The sequence below is a fragment of the Podarcis melisellensis genome (assembly GCF_964234715.1).
Source record: "Podarcis melisellensis genome assembly, chromosome: 6".
Classification (NCBI taxonomy): Eukaryota; Metazoa; Chordata; class Lepidosauria; order Squamata; family Lacertidae; genus Podarcis; species Podarcis melisellensis.
The window spans coordinates 9,832,781-9,850,774 of record NC_138538.1 but is presented as its reverse complement, the minus strand read 5'-3'; the positions used below and the strand labels follow the sequence as shown (position 1 = coordinate 9,850,774).

Genomic DNA, 17,994 nt, shown 5'->3' with positions numbered 1-17,994 from the left:
CCGTCTGAATTCTCTGGAACCGACATGCATCTATATATCTATATCTCTGCAAATTCTCTCGGTCTAAGACAACTAAACCATTCCCCGCGCTTAAAAAAAGTGACTCGAATTAAACCGGCTTTAATTGTGAGAAAGCAGCCTTGCTATCATTCATTTGAAACCTTAAAAAAATGTATGTAGTAATATATGAAGGATTTTCTCACCCAGGAAACCCATTCAAAATTATCAGCGGCATGCAGTTTTGACTTAAGCAGAAAAGTTTGCTTCGGATACTGACCAGGTCTAGGCTCGCATTGTTGCATATTCATATGTAACATCCACTAGGTTGATTAAAACTCATCTTCCCCCTTAAGGGGACCATCCTTGCCTTGGGTTTTTTTCCCCGAAGACCCATAAAAAAAGGGGGGGAGAGAAAGCGATATCTGGTACCAGCTGACAAACTCTGAAAACCGAGCTTTCTCCCACCGCAGAAGAAAACCCTGAACTTGCAACTTTTAGGATGCGTTAAAACCGACCGACCGCTTTGCAGTTGTGCCACTGGGCTGTAAAGCGAGCTTATCAGTTTCACGAAACTGTCCCGAAACCTCATTGAGCGCGTTTGCTCGCTTGTTCCACGCGGAACTGGAACCGACCGCAGCCGAAATTTGAAGTAGAGAAGATGCAACGCTTCTTCCCCTTAGACGTTAAAAGTCAGGGAAAGAAGAGGATTCGCGAAAGAGCTCGTGAATTCTCAAGCTCCAGGACAGGGTGACTTTTCAAAAAAGTATATTTCTGCCTCGGGCACAACAGTGTTAAGCTGAAATGCTGTGGTTTCAAAACGATCTCGCCCCCTCCCCCAATCCTTGATGGCGCTACTAGGTCAAAGTTTGAGGGGAAGACCTTTAAAAAGAAAATTAAAAAAAGCGAATCTGGTTTCTGGCTGATAGCGAGGAATTTGTCAGATTTGGCCGGGCTTCGAATCAACCCAGCTTGATATATTTCCATTAAGCAGTTAATCTTTTCCTTTCTGACTGAAAGAGGCTTTTCCACTGCTGATTCTAGTCCGATTCTACCTATTCTGTATGCAGTCTCGAGTCTTGTTAAGTTTAAATGGAGTTTGCTCTCCAAATAACCGTGCGTAAAGCCTATAGCCACAACAACACATTCCCAACTATGTTTACTTGGAAGTAGGTTCTTTCAGTGGGATCGCCACACTTACTTAGGAGTAAGCCCCATTAAAGAACAAACTCGCGAAGGTAGGATTGGATTGTTTACTTCCAGAGAGTGGTGGTTGCTAGCTGGAAAACTTGGGTTGGATTTCCAAATACATCCGCATAGGTGAGATTTACCGGCTCTGGCGATCTTGAGATTAGCGTAAAAATGTACGTAGATGCACCAAACCCGAAGCCTATTCATTTCTGATTTGCATTATAAAAACGACAATCAAAGCCTCGTGGATTTCAATCCGAGGTGAAGCTTCAAATAATTTCGGGGGGCGACAGAAAAATGGTTGTGCGTTGTACCCTGAGCAGGCCCTAAATTCATAAGTGTTCCTGCTTTTATGTGGTCTAAACACAAGCACCTGTTGCTCTCTGGCAGCTCTTTGCAGGAAAGACGAAATGCTAGGAGTGATAATTAAGGGCGAAACCAGTTTCTTTGGACTTCCGAAGGGACCTTAATTTGCAAATCTCTTGCGCTAGAATTGGTTTCCGCAGAAGGTTCCAGGTTGGGGGTCCGGCATCTGCGGGTACAGCTGGGAAAGTCTCTCTACCTGGAGAGTCGCTGCCAGCCAGTGTAGACAACACTGAACTAGAGGTGGCATCTTCTATTCTCCACGGCATGCCCTCGAATAATGTCCTAAATAACGACTCCCTGCTCAGTTGCTTAAAGGACAAAGTGGATTGGATGTGACTTAAAAGGGGATCAGGAAAACGCGCAATTCTTTCCAGAGCAGCCCTGCTCTCTTTCTTGGGTCCAGCTGACTCGAACCAGTATTATTCCATCGGATTGCTCAGTATTCCATCGGATGTGGAGGGTCATTTATCAAAGTAGGCTCTACCTTTAAAAGAAAAGATTTGTGAACCAAGGAGGCCTCCGAAGTTCAAAGAAACTCGTCTTCATCTGGCTGCCACTTATTTTAAGTTAATGAGCGAGGAGCCTTAAAACTGAAAGCCACAGGTTGGGTTCTATTGATCTAAAAATCGAAGTGACTTCGGTTTAACTAGCTTGTGACTTCGAATCAGAAAGATGCCCTGACTTTCTGAATGTTCGTTGAACCTCCTCTCCCGCTGCAGAACAAATTAGGAAACCGAGAACCTCTCAACCGCCGAGGAAAGCGAGGTCTCCAGCACCATAGATCCAGCTAAAAGAAGCGAATAAAGAGGAAACCAAGCGTGCGCCCACCTCCCCACTCCGGAACAAATGCTCTCTGCTATGAGCAGTTGCCTGTCAGACAGTAATTCAACAGGTGTGGCTTCTCGTGGCTACCATGTCCGCAGTTAAAAATAACAGCCCTGCTTTTAGGGCTGAAAAAAGAGGTGGTCAAGTAGCATTACTTTTGCAAATGGAAGCTGCCCCTACCCCCAAAATCAATTTGTCTTTGAACGCATTCAGCACCTTTGTGTTGACGAGCCTCAAGCAGTAACGTAGCTGGAGACAGTTGTCCCTTGGACAACTTAGTTTTAGTCTTTATTTTCCCACTGGGTTTTAGTGTCGATTATTACTATTTTTAAAATTGGGACCCGCCTTGAAAGACGGTGGCGGCGGAGAGGCGAGATCTAAACTCCCAGGATGTTCAGCGGGACAGACCTAACTGCAGCCTAACCTCTCTGGGTTTAGGTTGTTGTAGTCTTAGACATACTTTCCCGGGAGTAAATCGCATTGCAATTGGTGGACTTACTTCCGAGTAGACCTGCTTAGGCTTGCGCGGCGGAGCCGAAAGTGATTTCCTGAGACGGGGATTGCAGGAAAGGTTCTGAAGAGACCTTATTGTATTTTCTAAAGATATTATTATTATTATTAATAATAATAATAATAATAATAATAATAATAATAATAATAATAATAATATTTATTAAAACCAGACTCTTTGCCTCGATGAAATCTGGCTCTGAACAGGTATTACGGTGGAGATGTAGAATCCCAAGATACTTCCCGTCCGTATCTTTCGTCTTCAAAGTGCGGAAATTATAATTTCCTCAGCTCTTAACTATTCCTAATTCCTCTCCCTTCTCTGATGAATTTGTATATATATATTATTTCCTGCAACCACGTTCACTCACAGAAATAAAACATCCAGAGACAAATGATCAAACACAAGAAAGCGAGAGTCATAAAGGGCGTTTGAATTTCCCTTGGGCTACATTTTCCTGCTCACTTGCTTCCGAGTAAACCCCATCGGAGGCCGACGGGGGTCTTACTTCCGCGTAAATAAGCATGCATGAACACCCAGCTACATCTCCATTCTCCCTTTATTGTGGTTTTATTAAACGGACTGCGATTGCACCGTCCTTGGCTACTTTTATTTGAAATAAGAATCTCTAAGAGTGGCCTTATTTTGCTGGTTGATAATCTGCTTTTTAGAAGACAGTGGGCAGAAGGTAGATCTCGGGATAATTTGCAGCAGAACCGCAAGGATTTAGCAAGACCCCCAGCAAAAAACGACCCCTCCTCCCTGCCCTAAACGACCCTGCTGAAATGGACGTTTGAACGGAAAAGGACTTCGCAGAAGGACTTAGTTCTGGAACTCAGAACAAATTCCTGGGCTCAGAATCCTTCAGTTCTCTAGCTTTTCGTTCGGGCTCTGACTGGTGCATCTTTCACTTCCAGCCAAAATAAAAGTCGATCCCACAAACCCAGAGTCTACTGGTTCTTTAGCATACATCACATTACTTTAAAATAATTTTAAAAAGACTTCAAAGCACGAAAAAGCAACCCGCAGTCTCTCAAGATAACAAGAGCAACATAACAGATCCACGGGTGGATGTCTTGCAATGCATATGGAGAGAGAAATACGGGGGCAACGGTGTCCTTTGGGATGGGGAAAAGCCCTTATAGCTTCTTGGCTAATGTATGTGGTCAGTTTTCCCCTCTGCAAAATGGGGAGAAAATGGCCTGCGACGCCTAGTTTTGCAGCAGCCCGATCTTACGCACGTGCAGCCAAGTTCAGTTTCCCGCTACTCAATGGGATTTACTCCTAGGTAAGTACACATGATAGATTTCTTGCAGTTCCTGCATGCAATGTCGGGGGCTTCAACCTTAGAGATGGGGTATGCCCCTCCCCCTCCCTTTTTAGATTTACTAATACTGTGGCAGAACGTGGAATTATCCCCCCCCCCCAGTCCTGGTGGCCTTCAGTGGGGAACAAAGATCCTCTCTCCAAAGAAAATCCTATTGAGTTCAGTGGATGATGATTTTGATTATATATTTATATCCCACCCTTTTTCATTGACAGGGACTCAAGGCAGTTTAAGGATAAAATGAGAACAGTTAAAAACCCCAATCCTTAAAAAACAACAACAATTAAACAAATTCCAGAATGAAACTATATTTATATATAGTTTTATAACTACATAAAAATAGTTTTACTTCTATTGCTATTTAAGTGTTTATTTATTTATCCATCCAGATTAAGGGTGCTTTGTAGGTCTACAGCTCAAAATGCATTTTGGTATGGTAGGCACCAATTAATTTAACCCATGGGTAGGCAAACTAAGGCCTGGGGGCCGGATCCAGCCCAATCGCCTTCTAAATCCGGCCCGTGTTTTTACATGAGTAGAATGTGTCCTTTTATTTAAAATGCATCTCTGGGTTATTTGTGGAACATAGAAATTCGTTCATTCCCCCCCCCCTTTTCAAAATATAGTCCAGCCCCCCACAAGGTCTGAGGGATAGTGGACCGGCCCCCTGCTGAAAAAGTTTGCTGACCCCTTTAACCAGTAAATCACTTTAATGGAGGTTCATGTTGTTGTATTTAGCCCTTTCTGAAACAAATACAAGCACTTCCGAATTAAAATAGGGAACAGGGGCTGAGGTCGATGCCCACAGGATGGTACTGCAGTGATACCGCAGGAGCTGTTCTCCACAACCCTCGATAAGCCGAGCCACTTCTAAGACTACACCACCAAAAGGAGCTTCTGGCTAAAGGAAGACATTATGACTTCTGGACCAAAAAGGCTTCCCCCTTCAGTAAAGCCCCCCTCTTGGTTTTATTTCATATACAGCCTGCTGAAAAGTCCTGCTGAACTCAAATGCTTGCTTTCTCCCCTTGTGACATTTGGGGTTGTGCTACATTAATTATTGTGTCTTTTTAGTTGCATTTGTTTTAGTTTATGTTGCGATCCACCTTGAGTTCCTCACTGGGAGACAGGTGGACTAATGATTGACTGAAAGGGCTTCAGAGTTTTCCAAATCATAAGTGGAAGTTGGACTATCCAATTGTTAATGGAACATATGTCCTCCCTCTCCTTAGTACACAATGGAATTAATTTTTCTCTCTATATAAGATCCAAAATAAAGAGACATAAAATTAAGAGCAACCACCCTCCCCAACAAACTCCAATAAGCAATACCCCAACCCAAGAGGCTTGCGTTACAAGAGCCATTTCCCAGCATTCCATCTCACTCTCCCTACATTCTGTCACATTCTAGTGTGACCAGGAAACAGAACCTTGGGTGTTGCGATGCAAATGAAGAGGTAAAGTTATGCAGATAAGACCAGGGTTGGTTCTTAATGGTTCACCAGGTTAGGTTCCCAGCCAACAGTGTCTCAGAATCCTTCACCTTCCTCTTCACAGAACCTTCTTTGCAAAATAGGAGCCATCTAATGGCATGCAATCCACCAGTCCGAAAGATGGACCTTTGGTGAATAAATCGCCAGCGCCATCCTTTTGCACCAGGGTTTATTTATTTATTGTTTTGCCTTGTTCCCCTGAGGTGGAAACTGTGAGTCTGGACTGTACTACTTTAGAACAGTTGAAAACCGTGTTCAGGGAAGACAATCTTACTCAGCTACGAGTGATCGCCAAAGAACAAGAAGACCACTTCAGTTCACATGACTGAACTCTCCTCCATACCAAAATATTCCCTGAACATGGAAAACAAGCGTGTCAGGAGGAAGGCAAGACTGGGACCATTTTCTTTGGCAGTTAGTTTTCAGTGTGGAGGGGATTTTTGAATGGTGTAATTATGTGAGCCTCTACCTGCAATCTTGAAATCGTTCAGCTCAGACATCTGAGGAAGAACTATGCCCAAGGTTATCCCAAACCCACTAGGTTTACTCAGGGCCGGCCCACCCATGAGGCAAGATGAGGCAACTGCCTGAGGCAGCAGGAAGGCTGTCATTGCCTAGTAACAGTAATGGCTGCAACACACACCTTGAAGGCCAGATCCACCACCTTTTCCGTAGGCTCCTCATGCTACGTCTTGGTGAATAGGAGGCATTGCAGGTCTCCTTCCACCCTTGTTGCCAATTTAGATCTTTATTCCCTGCTTGTTTCTGATGTAAATATCCACTCCCCATTTTGTGGCTCTCCTTAGGTTCCAAAAAGTTTTGGGCCAGCCCTGGATTTGCTGTAGAAGCTGTGATTTATGCAGTGGAAGCTGCTTTCTCTAAGCAGCCCTATTAGGACAGTCCTTGTGTAGCTTAAAGGGAAGCAGGTGGCACTGTGGGTTAAACCACAGAGCCTAGGGTTTGCTGATCAGAAGGTTGGCAGTTCGAATCCCCACAACGGGTGAGCTCAAAGTGCAAGTAGATAAATAGGTACTGCTCCAGCAGGAAGGTAAATGACATTTCCATGTGCTGCTCTGGTTCTCCAGAAGTGGCTTAGTTATGCTGGCCACATGATCCAGAAGCTGTCTGTGGACAAACGCTGGCTCCCTCTGCCTGAAAGCAAGATGAGCATCGCAACTCCAGAGTCATCCGCAACTGGACCTAATGGCCAGGGGTCCCTTTACCTTTGTATAGCTTAAGTTGACGTCCCAATGGCAAGGTTACAAGGCAGGGGTTGGGAATTTGGCCTGATTTCACGTCAGTGGGTAGAAAGCGAAGGGAGAGATGGATGGCAGTGTGTATGGGGGGGAACTGAGGGAGGGGGGCAAAATGGATGAAGAGACGGGAGGATGAGGAGGGGGAGGGGGACGAGGAGGGGGAGGGAGGGGGAAGTCCTCTGTAATGAATTAGTCCAGACCTCTGGCAAGAGTAATCTTTGCCCAAAAGGCCAGGAAAGGGACAGAAGGAAAGAGAGGAAAGGGTGTGGTAGAAAATGTGTGTGAGAGGAGGGTGTGGAAGAAAGAAAGAAAAACAGGTGGAGAAAGAGAGGGTGAGGGGAAGAAGGTTGCTGCTGTGAGAACAGGGTGCTGGACTAGATGGGCCATTCTCTCTTTTTATGTTGTTACACATAAAGAGAGGATTAAGGGACAGGACGAAAGAGGAGAAGTGCACTTTTGACTCTAGCCCTGCCCACCATTTGCCTTGGTCTGCCAGCAAGTGGCCCCTTAAAGGTTACTCCCAAGGGAATGTGGCCCTGGGCAGGAAAGCAAAAGCTGCCCCACCCCTGCTCTAGGTGCATAATCTATCTGGAAATAAATGGGGCTTAAGTGAATGCCTGCCACTCTCATTATCCTCTTGCAAGATTTATTTACAGTTAAGCAGTATGCAAATGTTGTTCAATAAATAAATCTGGCAGGAGCTTGTTCACCCAAAACAGTTCAGATGGTTTCCCGTGCCTATGCTACCTCCTGCAAAAACCTGTGACTTAATAAAATGTGGCCTTAGTTCCAGCCAATATCTTATGTCTTGGCTCTTTATTCCTACCTCTGTCTGCAAAGCCACACTGGTTGCTCAGCTTCCCTTCATTTCAAGTGGATTGGATCAGACCTGCAAGAATTGTCAGTGACTATTATTTGGTCCTAAATACTCCCATGGAAAGAGGGGAGAATCAAGCTCCTTCCTTCTGTCATCTCCAGAAAAGTAAGAATGACTCAGGCACCTGATGCTTGTCAGAAAACAGAGCGAGGGGGTGAGGGACTTTAGTTCACCTTTTCTGGCTTGACACGACTGCAGAGAAGCTAGTAAAGCAATTATCAGGATATCTGCCCTGTGGTCATTTCATCTCTCATTGCCTTGCTTGGTCATAAGTCACTGGCCCAGTACCAACCACCTTGGATCTGAGGATCAGATGATGAAGCCTTCTTGGTGGTGCTGACATTGGGGGCTGCGACCAGCCACAGGGCCTTTTTGGTGGTGGTTCTCCTTTTGTGGGATGCCCTCCCTTGAGAGGTGCATCTGCCTCCCTTTTTAGCGACTTTCAGGAGATATTTAAAAACATTCTGGTTTACCCAGGCATTTGATGGTTGAAGAACATTGTTCCTGGCAATGCTGAGATACCATTTGAGAATGGTTTTAGCTGTTTTCCAGAATGTTTTAAACTGTTTTTAGTTGCTGTGGTTTAATGTTTCATCATCACTCTGTCTGCTGCCCTTGGACCCTTCAGGAGGAAGGGTGGGAGAAAAATTGAATGAGTTAATAGAGGAATAAGAACATAGGAACCTACTGGATCAGGGGAATGGCCCACTAGCCCAGTGTTCTGTTTTCACAGCGGCCAACCAGAGGCCTATGAGAAGCAGCAATTGAATGCAGCAGTGCTCTGTCCATCTGTGATTCCGGGCAACTGGTATTCAGAAGCATACAGGGGTGGAACAGAGTCATCATAGGTAGAAGCTGCTTATGCACCATGAATTGATTGACCTATCCTTCTTCAAAGTCATCCAAGTTGGTGGCCATCTCTACCACTTGTGGAAGTGAATTCCATAGTGTCACTATGTGCTATGTGAATAAATACTTTCTTCTATCTGCCCTGAATCTTCCAGCCGTCAGCTTCATTTCAGTACATTTCCGAGCACAATTCAAAGTGCTGGTGCTGACCTTTAAAGCCCTAAACGGCGTCGGTCCATTATATCTGAAGGAGCGTCTCCACCTCCATCGTTCTACTCGGACACTGAGGTCCAGTGCCCAGGGCCTACTGGCAGTTCCCTCACTGCGAGAAGCAAAGCTACAGGGAACCAGGCAGAGGGCCTTCTCGGTAGTGGCACCTGCCCTGTGGAATGCCCTCCCACCAGATGTCAAAGAGAACAACAACTACCAGACTTTTAGAAGACATTGGAAGGCAGCCCTGTTTAGGGAAGCTTTTAATGTTTAATAGACTATTGTATTTTAATATTTTGTTGGAAGCCGCCCAGAGTGGCTGAGGAAGCCCAGCCAGATGGGTGGGGTATAATAAAAATATTATTATTATTATTATTATTATTATTATTATTATTATTATTATTAGTCCACGAGTTCCGGTGTTATGGGAGGTGTGGTGGCAGAAATCTCTATCCACTTTCTCTATACCATGCATAATTTCAAACACTTCTATCATGTTGCCTCTGACTCACCTTTCCTCTAAACCAGAAAGTCTCCTGATCTCTGGATTATCTTATCTGTGGTTTGCTGGAAACCACAGGAGAGGCGAACTCTGTTGTGCTTGAGTTCTACTTGAGGGTTTTCCCCAGGCATCTGGTTGACCATTATGAGATGAGGATGCTGGAGTCTGGACTGGATGGGCCATTGGCTTGATTCAGCAGATTCTTTTACGTTCTCCTTCAAAGCAAGCCAAGCTTACCAGCTTGCTCTCCTGAGAGAGGGCTATTATAGCACAACCAGGTGCCTTCATCTACCCCAGCTGCAACAAAACATGTCGCTCCCTACAGCCAAAGCAGGGAGCTGCAACCTTCCAACAGCTTGACCTCACCCCCAAAGGCACACTCCTTCACTGTCTCTCGAGACAGACAGGTCCCAGCCAGGTCACAGCTTCTGCCTTCACAGTGACGGGCAAAGCTGCACTTACACTGTAATTCTATACCCACCTACTGTAACTATGAAGTACTGTAGCATCACTGAACTCAATGGGACTCATTTCTGAAGTAACAGCATTCCACAACCACAGAGCATTCCCAGTCCCAACTGGGTAGTTTTTCTGGGTCCCCCTCCTTCATTTTCCCACCCTTTCAACCCACCACCCTACTTCTGAGTATGTTGGGATTCTTTCCGTCTGTGCAGGAGTGATGCCATTTTTCTGTACAATGAGTATATGCTTCCTTTGAACACTGGAAATAGAATTACAATGCGCCAGACATTAAAGTTCTATTTTTAGCTATTGTGCTTTTAATGGACATTAATAGGCCGGCCCGCCATTCATTTCCCTAACGGGTTATAAGTACTGCCTTGCTGCACCTCAGACCAAAGGCACTCCCAATCCAATGTTATATATCAGGTGTGGGCAATGGTTGGTCCTCCAACTACAGTTCCCATCATCCTTTGCCATTGACTGTGTTAGCTGAGGCTGATGAAAGTTGTATTTCGGCAACCTCTGGCAGCGGTTCTCAACCTGTGGCTCCTCAGATGTTGTTGGACTACAACTCCCATCATCCCTGAGCTAGCTAGCTAGAGATGATGGGAGTTGTAGTCCAACAACATTTGGGGACCCTGCCTGGAGGGACAAAGTTTTTTAAATTGATGTACACAGACGACAATAAATCTTGACAGCTATAGTGCACTGTCAACTCTATTAGAAATTCACTGATCTTCAAAAGCACAGCCTCTCTTGTCTATATTGCAGAAGAATCTTGCGAGTCACTCTTGAATGTGGCAGTATAAGACTTCGTGGGTGTAGATAAAGGGAAGCATTTAAACAGAAGCATTAAGAATACAGCAAACTGGTGGCAGCGGAGCAGATCTCAGAAGGAATAGCTTCTGGGACGACACAGAAAGCCAGTTGATTCCAGGGGCCGAGCCTCTGCAAACACTTGTTGGAAGTGAAACGAAATCAAATCCCCAAACCACTTTTTATTTGCAAGGGGGAAATTCCTTTGGATTGCCAAAACACAACTGCATGCATTGCCAGGACACAATTACATGCGGTAAAATGAATAAGCCAGATTTTTTTTGAGTGCGTGTGTGCGGAGATAAGAACAAATAAATAGACGAGTGCAGGATCCAAATGTAGGATAGTTCATTCTCCCCCCTCTTTATCTTGCTCCTTTTACAAAAAGCATGGCCAGATAAAGGACCGTAATTACCCTAGCATTATTTTCCAGCGCACGGCCAGAAGTACTCCGAGCGCTGGGTATTAATAATTCGCAGCTGGGCTGAATGCAAAGGTTGAGGGGGGGGGGAGGGGAGAGTAGATTTAGGAGGGTTGAGCTGTCCAGGTAAGTTTTCTTCCAGGACCCTGCGACAGACAGAGCGGCGCCCTTTAGACGCCCCACGCCTAATCCATCCCCTCCCCACACGTTTCGCTTTTGATTTGTGGACCTTTCGCCCTAACAAAGACACGTGGCGTCCTTAGCAGGGGTTGAGAATAGGAATCGGTGGCTTTCCACTAAATCCGGGGCTGTTTGTCGGCGGCGGGGAGGGGCCGAATCAAAGGGAAAACAGGCCTGGCATTAGGAAGAGACCTGGGTTCGAATCCTGTCTTTTTCGTGGACCCGGAGAACCCGGGACCGTGCGCACGTCACTCCTTCCCAGATGCCTTTCTCTGCCCGCAAAATGGAAACATTTCAGAGATTGAGTCTCTCAATCCCGAATCTGTTTCTAACAGGGGTGTTAGCAGGGGTGCCAACTTTAATAAAATATTGAGGGGGTGGGTGGGCAGGTAAGCCCCGCCCCGCAAATTGATCACATGACGAGGTGCACGCACACTATTTAAATGCCAATGCCCATTAACTTGGGGAGCGGCCCCGTCAAATATTTTATGGGGGGGGTGGGGTGGCAAAGACCCCCTCGGCCCCTAGGAGTTGGTTTCTATGGGGCTGAGCGTTTAAAACTGTGGCTCCCAAACTTTGCCCCCCCCCCCCAGCTTGGTTCCAATGCCTTTTACCCTGCCCTATAAAAAGCATTTTTCAAAACAGTAAGAATTAATTTCACATTGATTCAGACTCCAGTTTAAAGTTATTTAGTTTGATTAGTTCAAGAAAACTGATGAACTTTATCCAATGATTCCAGCTTTTCAAAATCTGATGGTCATTACATGGACATAGTCAAGGGACTGCAAGAAGATCAAACCTCTCCATTCTGAAGGAAATCAGCCCTGAGTGCTCACTGGAAGGACAGATCCTGAAGCTGAGGCTCCAATACTTTGGCCACCTCATGAGAAGAGAAGACTCCCTTGAAAAGACCCTGATGTTGGGAAAGATGGGGGGCACAAGGAGAAGGGGACGACAGACGATGAGATGGTTGGACAGTGTTCTCGAAGCTACCAGCATGAGTTTGACCAAACTGCGGGAGGCAGTGGAAGACAGGAGAGCCTGGCGTGCTCTGGTCCAGGGGGTCAAGAAGAGTCAGACACGACTAAAGGACTAAACAACAACAAAAGTCAAGGGGGGCAGCTCCCCACCTAAATCAATCAAAATCAATACAAATCTAAGGTTCTGTCCCCCTATCAACAATCATTTACACCTCCAGTGACACCCTGCCACACTCTGCGCTTAAGAAGCATAGTCTGTGATAATTCTTACTATGTGTACATATTTATAACATTCGAATGCCTTCTTCCTCCGAAGAGCTGAGTCTCCGTCTCCGCTTTATCCTCACGCCAACCCTGTAAGGCTAAGAGATATCAGCGCACCTAAGGTCACCTAAGCTTTGCGTCTGAGTGAGGATTTTGCAGCTAAGTCCCCTGCTGTTGGGACGCGGGTGGCGCTGTGGATTAAACCACAGAGCCTAGGACTTGTTGATCAGAAGGTCCTTGGTTCGAATTCCCATGACAGGGTGAGCTCCCGTCCCTGCTCCTGACAACCTAGCAGTTCGAATGCACATCAAAGTGCAAGTAGATAAATAGGTACCGCTCTGGCGGGAAGGTAAACGGTGTTTCTGTGCGCTGCTCTGGTTCGTCAGAAGCAGCCTAGTCATGCTGGCCACATGACCCGGAAGCTTGTCTGTGGGCAAACGCCGGCTCCCTCGCCAATAAAGCGAGATGAGCACCGCAACCTCAGAGTCGGCCAGGACTGGACCTAATGGTCGGGGTCCCTTTACCCTTTTACCCCTGCTGTAATTGCAATGCACTAATCACTATACCAGACTGTACTTGTGGCATGCTTTAAGGGGCATCTTGACCCAGAAGTAATACCCACTGCATTCAGAGGTTCTTACTTCTAAGTAAGTAGGTATAGCATTGTGGGCTTAGGGTGTTCAACACAGTGCGTGCTGAAAGTGTTGGAATACAACTCAGCTTGCACTGGAAGCTCATGCGTCTTCCTGGGAGAATGCAGAGAGAAAAAGACCCAAGTTCCCTACCCTGTCCTTTCTGAACTCACCTGTGCTGTTCATTTCTTCAGGTGCTAGCCTTACTTACTCTCAGAGTTGTTAACCTCATTTCCTAACTCCTTTTTCAGCCTCACCTTGGGAGAAGAGACATATTTGTGCGTGTCTCCTGCTGCGATGCCAGAGCACGCATGACTCCAGGAATCTCCAACTAAGTTAGACAAAACTAGGAATCTCCCCCCATTCCTCCCACCCCATTTTGCAATTTTTTTTTTTTAAAAATTAACTTGCAATTAGTTTCTTGATTCAGGAAGCCCCAGGAAGGGCTTGATTGATTCAGGGGGCTCTTTCGCCCCGACTCTCTTATTTTTAATTACAATACTGTGTCATTTAAAGGGGATTGCTTTGGCGTATATTTTAATAAGGGGTGATTCTATTTTTATGTTGCAACGGGATGGATTTTATTTGGCATTCATTTTAAGTGTGTATTTTAATTGATGCACGTGTGATTTGTTTTTATACTTGTGAACTGCTGAGAAGCCTATTCTGCACTCGGTAGGATATGAAGAAAGAAAGAAACAACATTAGTATATCAAATCTCCATTCCTCCACGATCTTACTATGCCAAAGCGACTTATTCTCTCACCACCTCTTTCCTTCTGCGATATGGTAATAATCATGCTGACCTATATTTGAGCATTTACCGTGTTTAAGTAGCAGCAAGTATTTATTTTAACCCCTACTCCGCATTTGTTGGACCGTGCACAGTCCCAAATAGAAGCCGACCGCTCAGATTCTTCTTTTATTTCATTGAGGAGGGTTGCCTCGAGAGAACTTCCACCCTCCCCTCAAAGCGCCAGGAGTTCTGCCTGTGAATTCCCCCTTAAAAGCTGCTCTACAGCTTCTACTGGTGGAGAGCTGGGGCCCCATTATCTCAGCCCCAGCCAGCATATCCAATGGTCAGGGAGGATGGGAGCTGGGAGTTCAGCAGCGCCTGGAAAACTACAGGTCCCCTGTCCCTCCGCTCCGACCTTCTCCTCCACGTAGTATGAAAACCATGGGAGTCAGCCCAAGAGGATTCCTTCTACCTGCATTGCAGTGTATTGCATTTGCAGACGTGGTGGCGCTGCTGCATGGCTTTTCCCTACCAAGAAGGGGACCTTTCACAACCACCTTTCTGTGTATCTCTCTGAAAGGGGTGCCAACTTGAAGAAATTATTTTTTGGGGGGATGTTTCCAGGTAAGCCCCGCCCCGCACAACTGATCGCATGACAACGGTGCGTGCACACCATTTGAGTGGCAATGTTCATCAGCTTGGAGGGGGCAGCCCCCTCAAATATTTTATTGGGGGTGGAGGCGAAGACCCCTCGGCCCCTAGGAGTTGGCTGATGCTTCGGCTGTCGGAGATTCACGGGGTGGCGACTTTCCACCTCTATTCCTTGAAGTCTCAGTCCATTGAAATGGAAGCGATGTCCAGCGGAGTCGCTTCTAATGAAATATAACATACATTCAGCACCAGGTATTTTCTTGTGATCCTCACCAGAAACACCTGACTGTCCGTCGTTGGAAACAGAAAACTGGGTTAGACGAAACTTCGGTATTTGAGCTAGCGGTACTTCTCATAGGTTCCCAATGTTACATACACTGTGTATATATATTTGCAAATAATAATAATATATAAAAAGGCTAGAAATTGTCCATTCTCCCTCAAATAACTGGAACTTCCAGAAAACCGTCGCGCTGTTCCTTTCCAGGTTTCGGGGCAAGAGAAAGTCGGCATTTGCGTCTGAAAAACGGCCGTTTCGGTCCATCCGACTTATTTCACATGGAAGAGATTTAAGGGTGTTTTTCCCACGTCTCAGGACGTGCGTTGCCCGACTCGGAAGTAAGCTCCCTTTTCTTTAATGAGGCTTGCTCACAATTAAATGTGGAGCAGGATCGCAGTCTTAAAAGTACTCCATTTTGGCCGCATCTTGTCCCGCCTTTATCCCGCTTAATTAAACCTGCCTAAAGTAAGTTTCAAATCTGGCTGCCAAAACCTGAGCACGGACAACCTTCCCTAAAGCTGGAAATCCAGTTTCATAGCTGAAAAATCACGCAGGACCTCAAATTCAAAATGCAGATCCTTGATATCTCCTGATTTTTCCCCTGATTGCTATGCTCTTAGGTAGTTCGGGATTCTGGGAACTTAAGTGACAATTTTCTGCCTGTCTTAATTACTCCCTTGTCATGGTAGAATGATGTGTATTGGATATGTGCAGAATGTCTGTGAATTATGAGCCATCTTCGAACATCAGACGATTGTTCCGTATGCAACTCATGGACATATATCGTCTCTTTTAAAGTATGCCGCTAGAATAGCTTAATGCAGTTTAAAGTGATTTTTAGATCTAGATTTTAAAGATGCACGCCATCTTTAAAATAAATACTATACACCCATTCATATCAAGACTTTTTGTGTCAGCTACATCTGTACCCTTACACGGCGATGTGTTTCCCATCTGGGTAGCATTATTAACTTGACAAGGTATGCAAAATAGAAAATGCTTCTTAAAAAAACACACGATCATTTTACGTTTATATGATTCCGTACAGATTTTTATTTTTATTTTTAATGGGCTGCGTGCGCGCTCGTGTGATTCACTAGCAATTTCCAGAGGGCAATACATCTGTTAGTATTTGCGGTGCCACAAAGCTCATTTTTATGTGTTCGCTGCAGCCTCTCTGGAAAACGTACAAAATAGTTTTCTATTGTTCGTAGATTCCCACTGACAAGTTAAGGTGATCGGGATCGCTCTGCGTTAACCGTTCAGATCAAATCAATCATTATTTACAGCTTTCAGCAACGGCTAAATAATGTTTAATATCTGGTTAGTGTTAAAAGGGATCGAAGCGCAGCATTTAACCGAAGTCGAGTTAGCAACTCAATTTTTCATTAGGTTGTTAAATTATGCTTTAATGAACTGTATTCATTAAGGATGGGGTGTCAGTCGATTTTATATCTCGATGAGGCGATTTGTCTGCCATATATTTGTCTGTCCATCTATTTGCGCAAGAGATCTAAAACCCTTTTCCCCTGGAGTTGTCCAATCTATAGTCAGTGAATACCGGCTCCGATGCAAGCTGAGATCTATCGAGTAAACCGATCGCTCCCTACACCTCCGGCGCTAATAAAATACAATAATAAAAAATAATAAATATTTCGATGAAACGCCTTGAGATTTGTTTTCTTCAAAGGCACTGATGATCTCTCAAATGATTAAAAACAACCAGGTAGCGCTTTGCGGGACGTGGGCACAGTTGCCCAGCTCTTCAGGCGCAATCCCAGACTACTGGGATTTACTTTCGAGTAATAAGCTTGTTTGACACCAACTCACGCCCTTTGTTTAGAAAATCGACTCCGGGGGATAAATTGCGAATGACACTGATTGGAACTGGGTTGGAATTATTGTAGGGAAAAGAAAATCTGCTCTCCATAAGGGACAGCGAAGGACTTAGGGCCCCGCGATCTCAGGCTGTATGGACACTATTACATTGAAAGCACATTATTTGCCTCAAACAGTTCTGGGACTTATAGTTTGGAAAGGGTGCTGGGAATTATAGCTCTGTGGGCGGGAAAACTACAGCTCCCAATGGAAATAATGTGCTTTAAATGTATCCATAGGCACCAACCACATATTTCGGCTTAGCCTGTTTGGGGATCGGGCTGATAATCAGGTTAACCTAGGAATGTCTTTCCTTCCAAATAAGATGTACGAGCAGGCAAACCGTTTTCGAGGGCTGCTGAATTATTTCTTGCCTCTTCCCTTGCCTTGCATTACCGACCCCGCCCCACCCCGAAATGCAACCTGGTTAAAGCGACTAACTTTGATTAAAACCCGCAGGCCGCTTAAAACTTGGCGATCCCCTTAAATCACGGAAGTCGCAGTTACTTATTTTATGTTTTTCAGCTGTTAGCTCAATGCGAAGCAATTTCAGCGGGTCTCGTTTCGCGGTGCAATTGACTTAAGACCGTAGCCTTGCAAAAGCCCTGAAACGGCCAAGACGACTGCACTGCTGCGAAATTAACATTTAAGATCCCAGAGTGCGTGTTCTATATAGCGCACACCTGACGATCGAAACGTCAGTTTCATAACCTGATGGTCGTTCAGTTCAGGAAGCAAACCTTTCCTTCGAAAGCCCAGAGAAGATTCAAATCCACACCCACACCCACACCCTCACCCCCCGCCTCTCTACCTGTCCAGAGTAGCTTTTCTCTAGGCGTTTTGGGTCCCGATTCCAAGCGCCTCTTGCAAGGAACAAACGAGGAGGCGCTTCCGCCAGGCGCGCAGCAACAGAAAAAAGAGAGAAGATTGCTGGGGGTTGGGGAGAGAGAGATGCATCTTATTTGGAAAGTAGGAGAGATTATTTTGGAAGGTGGAAGGCAGTAAAAGATCGGAGAAGAGAGACCTAGACAGAGGGATCGAGAGAGGGAGCCCGAAGGGAGTGGGAAGGCAGAGATGTTATGCGAAGTGAAAAGGAACAGCCTCACGGGCTGGTTGGAAGGAAAGGAAGATAAGAAGGGTCGGCGGGGAGGAGGCCGAAGAGGCATCTCGGGAAGCCGGAGAAACCCGTCTCTGGAAAGGGTTAAGCAAACAGATCGCCCTGCAGGGGAATAATATTATTTGCCTTGCTTGACTCCGGCTGGCGGGGATTCCCTTTGGGTGAGCAAATGC

The 17,994-nt window shown here is 45.6% G+C and overlaps 1 protein-coding gene across 1 annotated transcript in view; it reads right to left on the bottom strand.

The window, feature by feature from the left end:
• The window catches only part of GATA5 (GATA binding protein 5), a 52,752-nt gene extending 34,968 nt beyond the window's left edge, over positions 1–17,784 (bottom strand). Inside the window, exon 1 of the mRNA XM_081917141.1 lies at positions 17,516–17,784. The gene's annotated coding sequence lies outside the window, so the exon portion shown is untranslated. The remainder of the gene's footprint in view (positions 1–17,515) is intronic.
• Between the last annotated feature and the right edge of the window lie 210 nt (positions 17,785–17,994).